The 19,553-nt window shown below is 44.0% G+C and overlaps 1 protein-coding gene and 1 long non-coding RNA gene across 6 annotated transcripts in view; one reads left to right on the forward strand and one right to left on the reverse strand.

The window, feature by feature from the left end:
* The window catches only part of Lypd6b (LY6/PLAUR domain containing 6B), a 159,076-nt gene that overhangs the window by 8,772 nt on the left and 130,751 nt on the right, over nucleotides 1-19,553 (forward strand). The gene's annotated exons all lie outside the window — the stretch shown is intronic.
* Nucleotides 9,560-16,854, reverse strand: LOC110309687. The gene is made up of 3 exons (XR_002379730.1): nucleotides 16,744-16,854; nucleotides 13,577-13,726; nucleotides 9,560-10,297 (listed from the first exon to the last, which is right to left on the reverse strand). It is a non-coding gene; the product is annotated as an uncharacterized LOC110309687 (long non-coding RNA).

Raw genomic sequence — 19,553 nt, forward strand, 5'->3', positions numbered from 1 at the left:
ACACACACACACACAGACACACACACACACACACACACACACAGAGTTGTGCCTGTGCGCAAGAGCTCATGGCAAACATTTTATGAAACAATACTTTATTCTCATTTTATGTACTCCTCTACTGCTCCTAAATTCATTTTGTTCCGCACAAATACATTGCTTCTTGCAGAATGAAAAATACCTGTCCAGCACACCTCTCAATAAACCAGCTTTTGAAGCACTACAAAACAGGCCCCTTGCTGTCTCAAAGCGCGCCTGGGTTTGTTATATGTGGTTCTTCCAGCAATGCTTTGACCTTCCTCGCCATCCCGGCCACTTTTATGTACCAGGCACCGTGGGAAGTGCTGAGTGAGACAGCTGGTGATGGGTGAAAACTCAAGATATGCATGATTCACACCTAAGAGTCATTGGTGGGCGAGGTCTCTCAGAGGTCACATATGTAAGAAAATTCACACTGCTGGTAAGGGCACAGCTCACTGGGGGGTGGGGGTGGGGCCTTGAAGATAAGTGTGAAACCTGCAGAGAAGAGGGAGCCTGGAGGAGAGAGGATGTGGCAGAGGTAGCCTCCAAGTTCTGTCATCTTAAGACTTGGAGCCACAGGCTCTGAGAGAGGCTGAAGGTTAAGTCGAAGGGGGAATTGGACTTTTCTTCTAGACCAGTGGTTTTCGATCTGTGGGTTGCAATCCCTTTGGGGGAAGTCACATATTCTGCGTATTCAATATATTTACATTACAATTTATAACAGTAGCGAAATTACAGTTGCGAAGTAGCAACACGGTTGTTTTATGGTTGGAGGTCACCACAACATGAGGAACTGTATTAAAGGGTCGCAGCGTTAGGAAAAGAACCACTGCTCTAGATGAAGCCCACAGGAGACAATGGACTTGACTCCTCCCCACTCCCCGCCCCCCGCCCCCCACCCCGACTCCTTCATTTTATTGTGCCAGAGCCTTTGGGTACTCTGGCTCAGACAAAAGTGGTTAGTCGGTTGCCTTGGGAGCTGTGGCTTCTGAAGGACGCTCTGCCTGTTGCAGCCACTTCAGGGCAAGGCCCTTGAAGCCCTTGAAGCCCTTGTGACTTCTACAGAGTTTCAGAGTGAACACCCCTAGCCACTGGGCTAATTTTGTTTGCTCTGTCTTGTCAGGAGCCCTCCAGCAGATAGATGCCTGACAGAGAAAGGTAGATTCTCAGAGCTCATCACATACTACTCTTCATGACCCGTCACACTGGTGAGGCAGACTGGATGTCCTTATTCACAGCGAAAAGCACCAGGGCCACGGGTAGGGTGTGAAAGCCCGGAGCTGTTAGATGATGTGTTGAAAACATGACGTCATGCTTGGTCTGAGTCACTGTGGTAGAAAACAGGGATGGGTGCACTCTGCAGACAAAGTGATGTTTGCTCCTTAGCAAGGCTGGGAGCCAGGCCTTCACCAGCTGCCAGAGCAGTTAGAACAAGGGTCAGTGCTATGAGGGAGCCATTGCTGGCCCACATAGAGTGACTTAGTGTAATACAGGAGCAGACAGTGTAAACTCCTCCTAGAATCCAGTGCCAGAATACTGCTGATAAAACAGTGAAGATCTATCAAATTCTTTATTTATTTTCTCTTGCCTTGGCAGCTAGGAAGCTAGGAACTAAATGTAGAAATAATTATAGTGATAGTTTTATTTCAAGTTATAGGTATAAATATTTCTTGTCTTACTATGATTTTGACTTTTTTTTTAAAAAAAGGAAAATTTTTATTTTTTATTACCATGGCGATATATATTCATGATTAAAAACATGACATAATGATTTCTAATCCTGATTAAATGTTTTCCTTTCACACAGAAATAGTCTTGACTTCATCACAGTCATTGTAATTTATTCTGTGTATATGTCTAAATATACATTCTATGTGTATATATATCTCACAAAAATGATACCTTTTATGTTGTATTAAAACTCATTTTTAAGCTTAACACTTAATGAGCGCTTCCAATGCCACAAAGTCTTCCCTCCCTCATTGTCCTTGGCTGATGCTCTGGGTCATGGTGAGGATGTATCAAGTTGCTCTTGAAGCTTGAATCTGGCTTTTTGCTGTTACAAACAGCTCTGCCAGGTACATTCTTACAGCTAAACCTCTGAGTGCACACACCATTATTCCCTTGGAGTAAGTTGCTGGATGTGTCATGATTGGGCCAAGAGCTAGAATGTTTTTTGAGGCTCTGGATGTGTGTTCCCACGTTATCTTTCAGAAAGCATGGACAGCTCTGTCTTATAGCTTGGAGGGAGAAGCCTCTTTCCCAAGCCTTCACTGTAAGATGACGGTTACTTTGTAAGTCTGTATTAAGAGGTAGGACTTCTGTCCACGGGCCAGTGAGGAGACAGGCAAATCCTCTTTTCTTGAAAGCTGCTATAAATCTGAACAAAATGAACAGACACCACTATGTTATCACTTTGGTAATCCATCAAAGCGTGCAATAACCGGAGAGGGCTTTATGACGGAAACTGCTGAACTTATAGCAAGAATCATGGTCTTGCCTGGTTGAGGATACTGTTCCGTTGTCCCCATGGCCCTAGCCTAGGATGCAGGGGTACAGTCTGGGTGAGGGAGATTGTGGGCCCACTGCCATTATTGCTATGGCTACAGGCATAGCAATTGAGTGAGTGGGCAACTGAGTCATGAGGGGAGTTTTTCCCATTTCTTTATTTTAGCTCCCTTCCTGTTTTCATTTATTTATTTATTTTAAGATGTGTTTTATTGTTTATTTGTGTGTGTGAACTCACGGATGTGCACATGTGTATGTACATATCCATCTGGAGGCCAGAAAACGGCCCGAGAACTGGGATTATAGATGGTTGTGAGCTGCCTATATGGGTGCTGAGAACTGAACTAGAGTTCTCTGTGAGAGCAGCAAGTGCTCTGAACCCCTGAGACATCTTTCCCCAGTCCCACCCTCATTTATTTTTTAAATCTGCACTTAAAATAATTCTTGACTTGTATAAATTTGCTTAGTATTGAAAAGTTGGAAACCAATGTAAAGAGAAGAAAATACAAAGCACACATAAGCCTGCTTGGTATCGGCTCTTTCCAATTGGGCTTCCCAGTTTGAGGGAGATTCTGGTTTCTCCATGTACACCATCACCAGCCTAATGTGGTGTCTGAGCTCTTGTCGTGAGGCCAGAGCAACCAAGGACCCAGAGCTTGGGTATGGTGTTACTCACCTAATAACTGGGTCACTCGGAAGGTCATGAGGTTGAGGTCAGTTAGTGGTACACAGTATTAGGCCAGCCAGAGCTACCTGGCAAGACATTGTGTTAAAACATCATAACAACAAAGTCGGTACCCTTTGAGTGTTCTAGATAGAACAAAGTTCTATCTCTCAAGAACTCTCCCTTTGAGTGTTATCAGTAGTGTGTGCAAGCATGTGAGAATCATTAATCACAATATTCGAAAGGTTGAAGAGACCCGACTGTCTACACATTGATGAATGGGTAAACACACCTGGTGTGTGTGTGTTTGTGTGCGTGTGCATGTGTGTGTGTGTATGCCTAAACACACACTGAACTATGAATTTCTTTCAAATAGTTTGCAAGACTGTATAGTATATCAGTGATTTAGTTAATCTGCTTTGGCTTCTGGGGGATATGCTGCACACACCCAAAAGCTCTGGAGTCATGAAAGACTCCCTCCCCACACACACACCAGCTGATTTTGATATGCCTTGACTAGCTAAATGGTTGGGCCCTTCTTAACCTAACCTCCCCGATGCTAGCACACACTCCCCTCTGGTATTCTTGAATTAATATTTGTTAAATACATATTTCATTTCTGCTACCCCTGACCCAATCGCAATCTAAAATTCGTGCCTCTGTCTCTCCAAAGCCAGCTGGGAGTAGGGACCCTAAGTCTGGAAGTGCAGCGTTGGGAGCCAAATTAAGGCAAAGCATTAGAACTGATCCCAGCAAGGCAGATCATGGTACAGCCATGAAATCCTTCGTGTAGCACCCAAACCACTGATTATCCTGAAGGGCATTCATGCAAACACTGGAAAGTTGGATGGGGAGTTTCCTCACTGTACTGGCTAGTTTTGTGTCAACTTGACACAGCTGGAGTTATCACAGAGAAAGGAGCTTCAGTTGAGGAAATGCCTCCATGAGATCCAACTGTAAGGCATTTTCTCAATTAGTGATCAAGGGGGAAAGGCTGCTTGTGGGTGGGACCATCTCTGGGCTGGTAGTCTTGGTTCTATAAGAGAGCAGACTGAGCAAGCCAGGGGAGGCAAGCTAGTAAAGAACATCCCTCTATGGCCTCTGCATCAGCTCCTGCTCCCTGACCTGTTTGAGTTCCAGTCCTGACTTCCTTTGGTGATGAAGAGCAGCATGGAAGTGTAAGCCGAATAAACCCTTTCTTCCCCAACTTGCTTCTTGGTCATGATGTTTGTGCAGGAATAGAAACCCTGACTAAGACAGCCACCATTCTGTAAAAGCATAAAGATGAGATACACATAACACACGTTTACTCTTTTAAAGTATGCAGTTCAGTTAGCCTTTATAATATATTCACAGATTGGGCAACCATAGTTTCTGGAACATTTTGACACTTTATAAGGAAACCTGTATCCTTACCAGTCACTCCATATCTTTACTTCCTTGGCCTTGGTACAAACCAATATACTTCTTGTATGGATTGTATATTTGTCTCTTCTGGTCTATTCATATCCTGGAAATCCTTGAAACCCTCCAAATCCATAACCACTTGTATATAATTTCTTTCACTCAAGTGTTTTCAAAGTTTACAATCTGTAATGGTCTGAAGATGTACTAAGTCAGATTTTTATTCTTTTTAATGACTGAGTAAGAGTCCTTTTTACATGGGCAGGATACATTTTGTTTATCCACCGATCAGTGTGTGTGGACAGTTAGGTCCCTTCCACCTTTCCACTATTATGATTAAGGATTCTCTGACTATCCATGAACAAATTTTTGTGTGGACATACGTTGTCCATTCTCTTGCCTCGGAATATAGTGAGGGTTATAGCTCTGCATCATTTGGTAGATACCTTTATGGGTAGCTTTTCGAGGCACTGTCACTGGTCCCAAAGGGTCTTTCCCACTTCCCTTCCCACCAGCTGTGCACAAGGGCAAAGGGTCTCCTTAACCTGCTTGCCACGCTCCTCATAGCCATCCTAGCCCTTGTCAGTGGTATCTCTGTGGTTTTAACTGGCATTTTCAGCTAAGGGTACTAATGGCATTGCCATGTACAAGTCTTGTATCTTCTTTAGATAAATGCCTGTTTAAATATTTGGCCATTAAATAAATGAGTAACTGGCATTTTCACTGTAGGGTTGTGTATATGCATATGCGTGCACATGCACACACAGGCACGCATGCATGCATGCATGCATGCACGCAGGCAGGCAAGCAGGCAAGCACACGCTCCCTTTCTTTTCCCCTTTCCTTCCCCTCCCACTTCCCCTCTTCCCCTCATGTCTGCCATAGCTGGGCAGCTTTGCTTTACCATATGACCCTCCCTGTGATGCCTTCCTTTACCTCGGTCCAAAAGCCGTAGGGCTAGCCACCCATGAGCCCATAGTCCCGCCTTCCTTTAACTTTTATTTGTAGGAGTTTGGCACAGTGAAAAAAACTGACACATATTTCCATTTACCGTGTACGTCGTCTTTATGTTCTCTACAATTTTAGAAATCTTACTTATTGCTCGCTCATGTGTGTGTGTGTGTACATGCACATGCACGGGAGAGAGCATGTGCATGCCTGTGCATGCAAATGGGAATGCCAAGGCACATATATGGAGGTCAGAGGTCAACTTGTGAATTACTTCAATCCTTCCAACATATGGACTCCAGGGTCAAACTCTGTCATCAGACTTAATCTCAACCACCAGTCATTAAAGTTTTTCATTGGTCTTTTGTAATTTCAGTTGTATAAGCCTTGAAGCTCTATTATTAAATTCTTCAGTATCTTATCATCTATCTATCCATCTATCTACATATCTATCATCTGTCTATCTACCCATCTACATATCTATTATCTATCTATCTATCTATCTATCTATCATCTATGAATCTATCATCTTCCTGTCTATCCACCTATTAGTGCAGTGTGTGTGAACTGTCAGTTTCATTGGAAGTTGTTAATAAATAAAAATAGTTGTTTTGTGTTTTGATCTTGCATTCTGAAACATTGCTGGCCTCATTTATTAACTCTAGCAATATTTTAAAGGATTCATTATGATCTTATAGATACAACATCATGCCACTTACAAATGGAAGTACTTTACCATCTTTTTTATAGGTCTGTACCCTCCCTGCCTCCCTCCCTCTCTTCCTTCCTTCCTTCCTTCCTTCCTTCCTTCCTTCCTTCCTTCCTTCCTTCCTTTTTCTCCCTCTTATTTCATCTCATCACCAAGATCAATTAGATGAAGCACTTCAAGATGCTCATAGAGACTTTGTGGGGAGACACACAAGGTAATTGGCTTTACTAGAAATCACCATGCCATATGAAACTAACATGATGAGAAGAGACATCCCCCCCCACCCCTGTCTGATGGTCCTGAGTGTAAGGTAACCACTCTTACATGTGCTGGTTTCCTATGACTGTTTTATACTGTAAAAGTCCAGACGAGTGAGCAGAAGTTACTGGGTCCATACTAGAAATAAAATCTCCCCTGTCCTGTCTATCAAGAGGTTTAGTGTTGTGGCCAGGAGAAAAGAAGAATTGTAGTTGAAGCATCTGTCTATTCGGGTGACATCTAGATGCCAGTGAGTTTGACTGATACTATCAAACATGTAGACACCCATTATTTGAAGATCACATGAGATACTCATTTTCCATCCTGCCCTTTCATATTTTGGGGTCCCACTGTGTGTGGTAGGTACTGTGCTGGAGTCACCAAGATGAATTAGATGGAGCACCTCAAGGTGCTTACGGAGATTTTGTAGGGGAGACACAGATATTAGTTAAATATTCTGCCATTCCCACTGAAGTAACTTGTGGAGAAGAAACAGATGTGGGGCCCACCCTTGGCACTGGCTGGAACATTTATTTCTGCAGCATAGAATAAACCTGCTTAGAAGTACAGACTTAAATTCTTTTGGCCAGCCCTTACCTTTCAGCCGGAGGACCCTCTTACCTTACTCTACAGTAGCTGTCTTTTCTCCTGAAATGCTTACCAGGTGGGCGTGTGTCTGCCCACTCCTCTCTTTCTCAGCAGCCAGCAATCCATGTGCAGGCTGCTCCTGGCTCCATTTGTTGTGTCTGGTGTGGGTAATCTAACACCACTCCCCATGATCATCTCTAATATGACTCGTCTAGGATTGCTAGCCTGTGCAGAGTGCAAGGCATTGTCCTCCCAGTGGATGCTTATGACGTGGGACTGACAGGGGGGTGATGTGCAATCTAACTGCCAAGCTGAGCTCCGGAGCAAGCTTTGGGGAGGCTTCCTGTTCAGTTTAATTGCATGTTCAACTTTCATTGTAAAGAGGACGCTCCATCTCTTTTAAACTTGTCAATTTGGAGGATTAACTGGGATATATATATATATATATAGTCATACTTGTGTGCTTACTGCTAAGACTTCTATCCAGAGGAGAATGAAAGCAGTATTAGCAGAAGCAATTAAATAGGTCACACCTCAAAAATTTTTACACAGTTTTTAATGCCCATTCTGAGTTTTATGGTACATGTGTTTCCATTTTTTTTTTTTACTTTTCTATTTAAAAGAAATATTTTGTTCTAACTTTATTACATGCTATTTATTATAGCGATGAAAAACAGCATCAGGTTTTTATTGTCCCTCTGGTGCAATGGGGTGGAAACCTTGAGGTGCTGGGCTACAAAAGAAATGGATGTGCTCCACAAACCTTTCAGGTTTAATTAACTTTTAAACAAATCTGAAATTCCAGTTTCCCATTTTTCTTTTTATTGCGATCTATTTTTTTTTTAACCCCTTGATTGTGTGAGGGAGTGAGATAAGGCTCTGCCTCACGTTGTTTACTATGTTAGATACGGCGGCCAGTTCTGTCAGAGGGAACCTGGAGAATCACAACTCCAGGTTTTGTGAAGTTCTGTCCAGTCCCTGTAATGGAGCACTGGCCCCTCCCCCTGCAGACTTCTAAAAAAAAAAGCAGAGCAAATAGCACTTTAAGCCTCAGACACAAATACTGTATAGGTGCAAACTGAGCAGACTGGAGGACGGCAGAATGGCGGACAGCCCTGATGTCAGTGGTTAGACATATGGGACTCTAGGAAAGGAGGTGCAGAGGGCTCGAAGAAAGTCGCAGGGCATGTTAGCCTCCGCTGACCTGACCCTGTTGGGGTCACTTGCTCTGAGAGGGGTTGTGTGGTTTTGGCAGAGCCACCCCTGTGAGCTTGTCTGAAAGGGGTTCACAAGGCACAGCACTACTTGGGTACTGCTTGCCTACCTCGGTCCCAGCTCCAGCTCTCCACCAGGGTTTGCTAATGGGGACGAAGGCAGAGCAGGGTGTGGAGGGTTGTGAGTGAGGCAGGAGGATTTGAACTAGCAGATAACCGAGCCTTGCTCTTGCTTCTCTTGCCTTTGCTGTCTGACTTTGGTCAAGGTACTTGGCCCCTCTGAACCACTCTGGTCATATCTGCAAAATACAGACTTGTGCTAAATGTGTGATTCCCAAGCTGAGCTCACAAGAGTCCATTATTAATCCATCTCAGATTAGCCTGCACTGGCCACACTGGAGCTCCTTGGCGGTTACTCAAAGAGGGAGTAGCCTCAGTGTCCCCTCTTTTTATGCTACTCCAAGCTTTGGTTTGAACGCGTTCAAATATTAGAGTGCCTGACGCCTACACATTCTTGTTTCTTATAACCCAGTTGTCTGTGACTCTGATTCCCTGTCCAGAAGCACAGGGAGGCAGGGCTACCTGCCTTTCTCAGGTAACACAGGAATGTGGGTCTTATGTGATGGAAATGTGTGCTCAGGGAAGGAGAAGCTGCCGGGTGGCATGGTGCTTGCACAACTTCACTTTGGCCCACCACACTCTTATTTGCCGTTCCCTCTCCTTTACTATATAAGGTTGGAAGCACTCTGGAAGCCACAGGGTTTTGAGAGCAGCCTCAGTCTACACTTCCTGCCCTGAGTAACTCTTCAGGGCACCTGTCAGACCCTAAGCCATGACAGACTCTGAGGTTAAGGGGGTGATTAGCATCTGTCAGCTACCCCTGGGCTTCTGAGACCTGCCTCCCTGCAAGCTGCCTGCTAGCTCCTGTTAAGTGGGTCCGGATTTGTCTATGTCAGGCCTTCATCTGTCTTCTCTTTGCCCTGGGACTCTTTTCCTTAATAATGTGCTTTCCTCTGCCACAGGCTTCTTCTTCCCTGTGTTTTGGGCACAGGCCATATACTTCTGTGTCTCAGGGGTGAATACTCGGGGGAACCTTGACTTTCCATGTTGTCTTACGAAAATGCAGTGCCCTTTTGTTTCTGTATCTAGATGCCCTGGTAGACACAGAGGCCTTTGAGAAGAGGCTTGGCAGAGGGAACCGTCATGAAAGAACCATTTAATTGAGGAGCACAGGGCTACGGACCCAGGGGTGTTGAGCAGTTTAATTAATGCTTATTGGGAACGAAGAGCTGATGATTTACAAATGGAAATTCACAATTCCTGTCTCCCCGTCTCTCTCCATCACTCGGTTGTCCCTTTTGCCTGCTTCCCACTTTTGCTAGTTTTTATTGAGTGCCCTTGGGGAGGTCAGGTACTCTGCTAACCACTGGTGGGAGGGCAGGCAGGCAAGCATCCAGACCTTGCCTCTGGGGCTTGGCAGCTGGCCTTAGGAGAGAGTTGAGTGGACAGGAATAGTGCAGAGCAGGAGCCTTGCACAGACGTTCTCCAAGGATTCTGCGCTAGGCCTACATTCTAGAATCTGGGCAGAGGCAGGAGCAAGGTTAACTCACTGGCAGGCTGTGAGGGAACCAGAAGGGTTGGGGAGGTGTACGCTCAGATGCTTGGAACAAGGCTGAGGGTGGGGGCCAGAGCATAAGGAGGCAGCAGGGCAGGTGACAGGACGAAATGATCAGGACCAGGCTGTGCAGAATCTCAAATGTCATACTAATTACTGTACTAATAGGCTGGTCAGTTTGCACTTCATCCCAAGGGTGTGGAAATCCACAGTAAAGGTTTCGAGCAGGGTGGTCTTTGAGATGTCCAAGGCTGTTCAGCCTGGACTTTGAGAGCAAGGGCTTTGAGTTTGAGGTGACTGGTGTTTGAATCCTGTCTTGACAGCCTTCCACTGGTGGGCAGATTTTTCTGCAGTCTCTGCGGCCTTATCTGTAAAACAAAGATAAAAAGCCCACTGTTACGAGGAATAACTAAGGACGTTCACCAAGAGCTCTCACCTGCAAGGGCTGTCATAGCTTAGCCTTCCACTGCTGAAAACCTAGAACTGAGGGGCTTAATACTGCTCCTTATAGCAGATTAGTGGCTGAAGTCAGGGAGGAATGGGGCATTTAGGGTCACTAATGAGGGTCACAGGCAGTGCTCATTGGCTTCTTCATGTGCTGCTTTGTAGATTTTAAGAGGGGACCTCTCTAAGGAGCAAAGACACCACCTGCTTAGTGTGAGCCAGAACCTAGCCTGGCTTCATTTGGGGTCTTTTTTTTCCCTTTCTTTTATTGAACAAAATATATTTTATATAATATATTCTGATCAGAGTTTCCCTCCCCCAACTTCTCTCAGGTCTTCTCCACCTCCAGACACAGCAAGACTGACACACAAGTAAACTCAGAGCCTATGGCAACATACACAGGGCCCACACAGAGGTTCTAACCAGACAGGGTCCCAGCACTGAGGGGGAAAGAGGACAGGTGTACCCTTCTCTAAGCAAGATGTTGGCATCCCCTGGCAAAGGAAAGTTGAGTATTCTCCTGTGGATTCTCACTGAGTTTATTAGCCAAACTCACAGGCAGGCTTCAGGCCCAGCAGTACATGGCCAACTCAAAATGAACTCTACGGTATTTTTGTAGACTTTTTGTCTCATAGTGCTTTGTTTGGGTAGTTTTTTGTTGTTGTTTGCTAGCCTTTTGGTTGTATATTATGGTTTTAGACTTTGTTGAATGGGGTTTGTGTGTATTTCTTATGCTTTTTCTCTTTCTTTTGATAGATTTTTTTCACCTGTTTTTTTCTAAGGAGAAAAATAAGGTGTGGAGTTGGGTGGGTTGCTTTATGAGCCTTGATGTGTTGGTTCATATTTTCTACTTCACACTTATCCAGGATAAGCTAGCCTGCAAGCCTGTGGGCACGCTCATAAGGGACCATCTAGGTTTGGCAAGCCTCTGACCATGCCTGTGAGGGATTTTATCTTAATTCTCTCTAGCAGAAGTGGGAAGACACATCATGACTGGGCAACCACCATTACCTGGGCTTGGGCTCAGCTTTAAAAGGAGCAATCTCAGTGATGTAAGCTATCAGTGTTCTCTGTTTTCTAACCTCAGATGCGATGTGACCATCTTTCTCGAGCCCCTGCTGCACAGAGCTCCCTGCCATGGTTGACTGTACCTTTGAACTGTGAGACAAATAAACTGTTCCTCCCATAGACTACTTATGCCATGGTGTTACATCATGACATCGGGAAAAGTAACCGGGATGTGTGCTCAGATGATTCTCTTCCCTGTTTCTCAGTCTTTAGTGGAAACTGCATGTTTTAGGGAAAATATGATAGTGTGATCCGTTCTAGATCCCATGGAATTGGCTAGATGGCGGTCCACAGTCGAAATAGATGGTCAGGGGTGTTTCTGTAGCAGTATTCCATGTACCCACCCTGTAGGTTTTTGGAAGGCAGTCGATGCTTGAGCATGACTGCAAGATCATGGTCTGCTAAAGTAAGACTCTGTTTGAATTCAGTAATGAAGTGTGTATTTCTGTATGGCTGTGGTTTGGGTGTGGGTTGTTTCCTAAAGGTTCATGCTGGAAGAGTTGTCCCAGTGTATTGGGAAATGGTGGCACCTTTAGGAGATGATCCCAGTGGAGGGTGAGTTACTTGGGATTGCCTTTGGAAGGGAAGAATGTAGGTCTGGGGTAGTTTTCATAGGTGAGGACTGTTGGCCTTTTTTGCATCTGAATCTCTCTCTGTCTTTCTGTCTCTCTCTCTCTGTCTCTGTTTCTGACTCTCTCTCCTTTGTTGTATCATAGCTAGGAGTCCCTTGCCAGATGTTGGTGACATGTAATCTGGACTTTACAGTCACCAGAATTGTAAGCAGCATTAACCTATTCTTTGTGTTTCTCAGCTTCGAGGATTTTATAACTGAAACACAAATGTACAAAACTACACATACTCTTTCAGTTGCTAGGAATTGCTCTAGACTCTGTGTGTGTGTGTGTGTTTGCTTGCAGCCCACTGGGAGCCCCCTGTGGAGTTGGTATGAGCCTTCAGTTGACATCCCTGGGTAAACATTGGGGTAGAGGACAGGGAGGGACAGTTGGGTAACATTTACTGCTGTGTAAGTCTGACCTTCAGATTCCCTAGACTCCTGGACTGGGAGGGGGTGGAACAGTGATGGGAGGTGTCATCGGGGCTTCCTTTGCCAGCATGTGAGCTAGTCTCTCTCTCTCCGTCCCTGGCCTCCTTGTAACACCCAACAAATGCATCTCTTCTTTGAGGAAGAGATTGGAGCACACTGAAGGATATGCTCTGCTAGGCTTGCTTTTTTATTTTATAGACTGAGAATTTAAGCAGCTCCACAACAGATGTGTTGAATCTTAGGCGCTTATTAGATTAAAAGTTAAACAATGTCTCTAGATTGCTCTTAGTAATTAAGTATATTAACACATAACAGGGCACTTCTTTCTCAAGGAAGAAAAGGGAATGCATCCTAGAATTTGCTAACAAGTATAACGTGTATAGAAAAAGGAATGGGTGATGTGGTTGTCGTGGGAGAAATAAATATAGTACTGATGATACATTTGTCTGTTGGGGAGGAAAGCAAAGGCATGGACCACAGGGCTGAGACAGCATCAAGTTCTTCCTTTTTCCACACAAAAAGCAACAGGAAAGAAACGCACCCGGAAAGTCTAATACTAAGTATGTTCTTCAGAAGCGGTGGCTTTCTTCTTCTTTTTCTTCTTCTTAAAGTGGTTGATTGCTTCTAAAAGGCACAATTCAAAATTGCTGCAAGCAGAGACATGTTGAAATCTTAATGGCGCAACGCTGTTTTGTTGAGTCAAAAAGTAGGGTTGGCTAATGACGAATCACAGCTATGCAAATGGAAAGGAAGATCACCATGACTTGGGCTCTGGGGTGTGATGGCAAGAGCTGGACTGTACTACCCGGTGAAGGGGGTGAATTTCGGATGGAAGTTTTCAGGGCCAGGTGTATCTCCTCCCACCCTGAAGCATCACTTATAGTTGAAACACTAGACTGGTTGGTCGGCTGTCAGCCTTCCTGTGTGTCCACCTCTACAAACAGGTAGGTGTGAGTTTGCTTATCTGCCTTTCTACTTCCTCCCACGCTCTCTCCTCCTTCTCCCAATGGACACACCCTTTGCTTCCAAGAACTTTTATTTTGATGTTAATAGAGAATTGAAAACAAACATAAATCTACATAGTACATACCAGAGAACTTGAAGGTTTTAAATCTTGCTCATATTAAACAATGGAGTCTTCTACTCTTCTGTTTGGGTTTACATTTTTTTCCAAGCCAAGGGGTGTTATTTCCAGATGTTTCAGATGAAGAATAACATTACCACCCAAGAAGTAATAGCCCTGCCCATGAAATAAGCAGAAAAATCAAACAGTAGTCAGTGACTCAGCTAGCAGGTACTTAGCAACCCTGCAATTACTCTTGCAGTCCTCCGTGAATGGGGGAACCAATTTCAAACCAGTGTTATTATTGAGGTGACTGGCTTCCTGCTGAACTGGCTCAATAATAATAGGATTTGTTCATAGTTTCCTAGAGATTTCTTTAAAAATATTGTATATATTTGCATATATATATATACATATATAAACTTTATAATACAATAAGTTGAAGTAATTTACAAACTATTTTTGGTCAAAGATGCTAAAGTTTTCCAAGCAAGATAATAAGTAAAAGTTACTTAATTAATGATTCATACACACTAAGTTGCCAGTGTAGACCCCAGCAAGGAGGCTGTGCACAAAACTAAGCTCCAGAGAGTTGAGCAATGCAAGCAAATGATGGAGGAGCGGGCAGAATCTGCGCAGAGGTGGTGGTGTTCACGGTTCAAAGCCAAAGACGTTACTCACAAGAAAAAGAGACTATCTGACCATTTCAAANCTAAAACTTGTACAGATGAAGAAGCAAGAGATGGGAAATTTACAATAAGTTTGTAACACACAATTCTGGTGTAGCTCCTGCTGAAATGCATAAGAAAGGGGCTGGAGTCCTAATATGGTGGGTGTGAAATATAATAGCTACCCCTAAGTGCATAGTTTTCTGTGACCATGTGGATTTACCTAATACGATTGTACTGATTGTTTTGTGTTCAGAACGTACTGCGATCGGCTTTTATCACAGATTAGGACAACCGGTGCCTCTAACAGTTAGTTCTATAGCATAGTGGTGTCAGAGTGTTTATTGGTTAGATAGTACAACCTCATGTGAACTGAGTTTTAAGCATTAACCTATGTTTTCAGTGTTGGATGCCAGGATTAGGGAAATCAAAGAGCTTTTTTGTTTGTTTGTTTGTTTTTGTTTTTCTAGTTCCTCTCATCTGCTTATGTAGTCAGAGCCTATCATTAAAACTATGGTTATAGAGAGATGTCTAACAAAGTTGAATGGTTTACCAAGAGGCCTGGAAGGTTGGTCTTATCCTCTGTTCTGGAAGAGGCATTTGCCATTGGAACCTGTCTTAGCAAAAGAGGAAATACCATCTGAGGTCCCACGCTTTTTCACAACATGTCATCATTATCTTTAAAGGCCTTGCTAAAAAAGACACATTAATTAGCATCCCAGAGCATCGCCAGGCCTGCATGACCATAGTATTAGGCTGGGACTTTTTGTCAAGCATGCCAGTCCCTTATCTTGCTTTTATAGCCGCGGAAATAAAAGCGCTAGAGACCTGTCTTTGAGGTCACACGACAAGCTAACAGCAGGTAAACACTGGAACTGGCAGCTCCTGAATTCCCACTGTGTGTAATTAGTTCACCGCAGGCAGGAAATGGCAGCACTGGGAATAAATGACAGGTGTGGTGTGGTGTTTGGGGACCTGGTGGCTGGTGGGAATGCTCTGTTCTCTTCTGAATGGTTAATTAACTTAGTGTCTCTTTGACGGTCTCACTGTATAGAACATGGAAGCCTCTCTGCCCTGCACTTCTTCCTTAGGCTAAAGGAAAACACCTCGGTCACCCCAAGGTATTTGGCAGGGCTCGCTGGCTGACGATACTGGGTGTGGGCTTGAGTAATTTTTAAAAGCATTTCAGCCGCTTTCTGGAGTTTCCCCACTGTGGTTTCTCTTGCTTTCTCCTGGAGGATCTCATTGTGCCTGGGCAGGGTGAGGTTGGGAATGAAGGGCAGGGCTGACCTGACTGTTTACAGTTCTCTCTACCTCTGCCACTCCAATGCTCTCAGAGAGCCCTGCAGGGTGCAAGCACTATTGGGCAGCAAGTGATCTGCCTGTGGCTTTCACGCTCGTCTTTGCCCTCCTTTGTAGGTACCGAGTTTGTGGATGTCTGTCTGTCGGCATCTGACAAAATGCTTGCAGGAAACAGCATAGGGTTTGGCAAGTACTGTCAAGAACTGGGAGGGCAGAGGCACTCTGCCAAGTTAGAGCCAAAGGCCAGTTTCACCATATATTCTAAAAGCTCATTAATTGTAGAGTCATGCTTATCTGAATTCCATTGACCCCCTTGTGAGGACTAAGTGTTTAATCACCCCTGGTGGACCCCAGCAAGGAGGCTGTGCACAAAACTAAGCTCCAGAGAGTTGAGCAATGCAGAGCAAATGATGGAGGAGCGGGCAGAATCTGCGCAGGGGTGGTGTTGTTCACGGTTCAAAGCCAAAGACGTTACTCACAAGAAAAAGAGACTATCTGACCATTTCAAAGCTAAAACTTGTACAGATGAAGAAGCAAGAGATGGGAAATTTACAATAAGTTTGTAACACACAATTCTGGTGTAGCTCCTGCTGAAATGCATAAGAAAGGGGCTGGGGTCCTAATATGGTGGGTGTGAAGTATAATAGCTACCCCCAAGTGCATAGTTTTCTGTGACCATGTGGATTGAGCACAGAGATGACATGTGCTCCTGCTTTAGGACCTTAAGAGAAGCTGGTGGGCTCTTGAGTGTGTTTTGTTTCTATGCAGAATGCTTGTGTGTGCTTTCCAGAAGTACTCTACTTCACGTCTCACCGTATCAAACCTGTCTGTAGGAGATACAGTCTGTAGCCTGGCAGCATCGTTCCACCTGGGAGCTTAGAAGTGCAGGTCCACAGCTTTCTTCTTGATCTGCATCATCTGCGTCTTCATACACTCTCCAGGTGGCTCTTAAGCGCGTTTAAGCTTGGGAATTACTGTGGTACGGTTGCTGTATCTTTAACTGGTCAAAATAGCTGACTGTCAGCGAAAGCTTTATTCTGATCCTGATACACACACACACACACACACACACACACACACACACACACACACCATGGCCCTTAATAACTCAGTCCCATCACATTTCAATAATTAAAACATTTCAAATTTGTTTTTATGATAAATTTAAAAAAATCATGATGAAATTCCCAAGAACACACAAAAGTGAAAAGTAAAATAATTCACCCCCTCAGATTATTCTACAAGTCCATCTTCTTTTCTGTCCATAATTTTGAGAAACTGTGTTTTTTCCTGACTGAGGCATTCTGTGTAGTTACTGCAGAAAAGTAAAGCAATAATGAAAAAGTCTAAAATGTTGGAGATAGAGATTTGCTAATTTAGGCGTTAGATTTTTTTTTTTTTTTAATGTCACAAAGTAGCTTTTCACAGGCCTTTCTTGCCTTCCTTTGGATTCAGAAAATCTCTTCAGATACTCTTTGTCTTGAAAGACCATTGTTTCTCTCACTTTACTTCGTATAAAAAGAGTTCTGGTATAACCATTATAACTACTGATGACTGAAATAGGTTAGATTTATGGCTTCATTTTCATCTTTGTGCAACTGAAGATTTTCATGTCTACTCACCAGAGTGGTATAGCTTGTGTTCAGATAAATCAGTTTTCACCAGAAACTTCCTGAAGTTTAGATGACTTTTGCCTTTTCAGGAAACGAGGCGTGGCCACTCTCCCCTCAAAGTTACTGTTGGGCAGCCCCCTGGCTATCAAGGGAGAGTGCACACTCAGACAGCCTCAGCTCAACTGCTCAGAAAGTTCTAGGTGATCATGGAACCTCACTGTGAGGACACAGATGTTGTTATTTGGGCTTCTTTGCTTATACTGGGAAAATGCATTTTTGTCCACGTCTCTATCTTTAAGGCAGTTTGAGAGGAAATTGACATGTGACCTTTAACCTCTTCAGAATAACTGGCTTTTATTTTTGAGACAGGGAAGAAAGGTCTGTTAGGATTTTCCCCGCAGCTTCTTTGCCGTGTTTGGTTGTAGAACACATCACTGCCCTAGACAATGCAGGATGAGCTGTGACAATCGAGGAATCCGAAACGTCCTTCTGTCAGCGGACCAGACTGCTAAATTCTAGGTGTTTGTAATATTAAGGAATGCTCAGGGCTCAGCATTCTCAGAAACGGAGGCGACCAGAAAGCATTTCCAAATATTCATCCTGATTGTGTCTTTCAGAGAACATTAACAGAGATTCGAAGCGCATTTCCAAAAGTCCCGAGTAATATCTATGATAACTTTCTCTACTCTGTCTTGCCTCACATGATTTTTATGATTGCTTCTCAAAACCCATCCTCAGTGTTTATTCCCTGCTTTGCTGAAGTTTCTGGTGCTTCTCCCTAAGGCGGTTATTATATAGATCAGTTCAGCTTCTGCAGTGGCTTTTATTTTTCTTCCCAGGAGCGCGAGGGAGTGACCCAGCAAAAAAGATTTGTCCATTTTGTGGGTAGAGGGTGGGAGTGGCCTTGGGCAACTCGGTGTGGGAAGAACTGTGGCTAATGAGTCATTAATAGTATAATCTTTTTGTTACACAAGCTCCAGGCCGTGCCCTGCAGTCCACACCTGTTATCTTGGTGACAGACCATATAGATATGACTATGGAGTCACTGCCTTAGAGTTGTTTAGGAACATTTCTTAATGGAAAACTGTTTACACCAAATATGAGACTGAATTAATCAGAACCGAATAGACTTGACGGAGGATAACAGATCTTAAGGTATCATTCCAGTGCAAGCTGTGCTGCAGATCTTAGCTGATAGTGTCTGCTGTTGAGACACTGCCTGGGAGGGAGGCTGTGTACTCTGTAGATTACATGAGCCAGATCGAGGTTTACCAAAGATGTTGAAGCCTTGTTATATTTTTTAAAATGGTCATGTGGTGAATTTCAAGATTCTAGTGTCCCGTGACTGCAAGTTACAGGTTACAGGTCCTTGCTGGCCAAGCTGCCATCTTTGTACATCATTGTGTGATTGTCTTTGGAACATAGCTGCTTTGCTTTGTCACATCTGCTCCCAGCTCTCGGGAGATTTATAGTCCAAGCATGAACAGTTTCCATTTGTATTTAAAGAACCTTAGGATTTACCTCCAGGCAAGCATGTTAACTTGATGTATAACTTTTTTTTTTAATCCCCAAAGGTTCCCCACCCACTCACCCAAATTGCTCTTTTGAAGTGTGGGTGTAGAAATTCTTGGGGAAAATAACCATTGGGGTTTTGAATAAATGAACATTTGTAAGCGGGTGGCTTTTCCATGACTGATAGAAGTGAGGACGTCTTGTAGCAAGGCTCTGTACGATCTTACGCCTGCTCTTCTCATGTCTCTCCTCTTCCATCCATGCTGTTGAACACTTGGTTCCACACCTCCTCCGTGTTCTAGCCTGCTGGACGTGGTCTCCTACAGGACCTTGGTACAAATATTTCTTCTGCCTGAAATGTTCTTGCCCCTCTACTTCAGGCCCAAAGAGTGGCTTCTCAATGACCATGTCCATGACTAGCCATCTGTAGTATCAGCCCCTCCTTGCGAGCCTCCCCATCTCGATAGCCTGCTTACTGACCCTTTTCTCTAAACTTGGAATTACCAACATCAAATAGCATACGTTATATTAATTGTCTTGTCAACCACTTGCTAGCTCACACTTGGATACATCTAATATACTGTTCCTAAGGGCATGGTAGAGTTTAGATGTTTATTCCCAATTGGATTCTAGCATGTTGAACATTACAAACCCTCAGTGAATAGAAGGAGAGGGACAAAAAGTATGAGTGGGACTGGCTGGCTTCAGTCTGTCATTGCTGACCTCCATAGTTTAGACCCAGAATTAACTGAGTCAACCCATTCACTGTGCAGACCGGGTTGTGAATCTGAGGTGAGTTTTGAGGCTCCTGTCTTCAGGCAGCCCTCCCTGTTAGCATTGACAGGAAGTGAGCTCTCAGGTGGACTTGGGGTTTGGAAGTATGTCTAGGGAAGCTAGAAGCAGTTCTCT

This window comes from Mus caroli, chromosome 2, assembly GCF_900094665.2.
Source record: "Mus caroli chromosome 2, CAROLI_EIJ_v1.1, whole genome shotgun sequence".
NCBI lineage: Eukaryota > Metazoa > Chordata > Mammalia > Rodentia > Muridae > Mus > Mus caroli.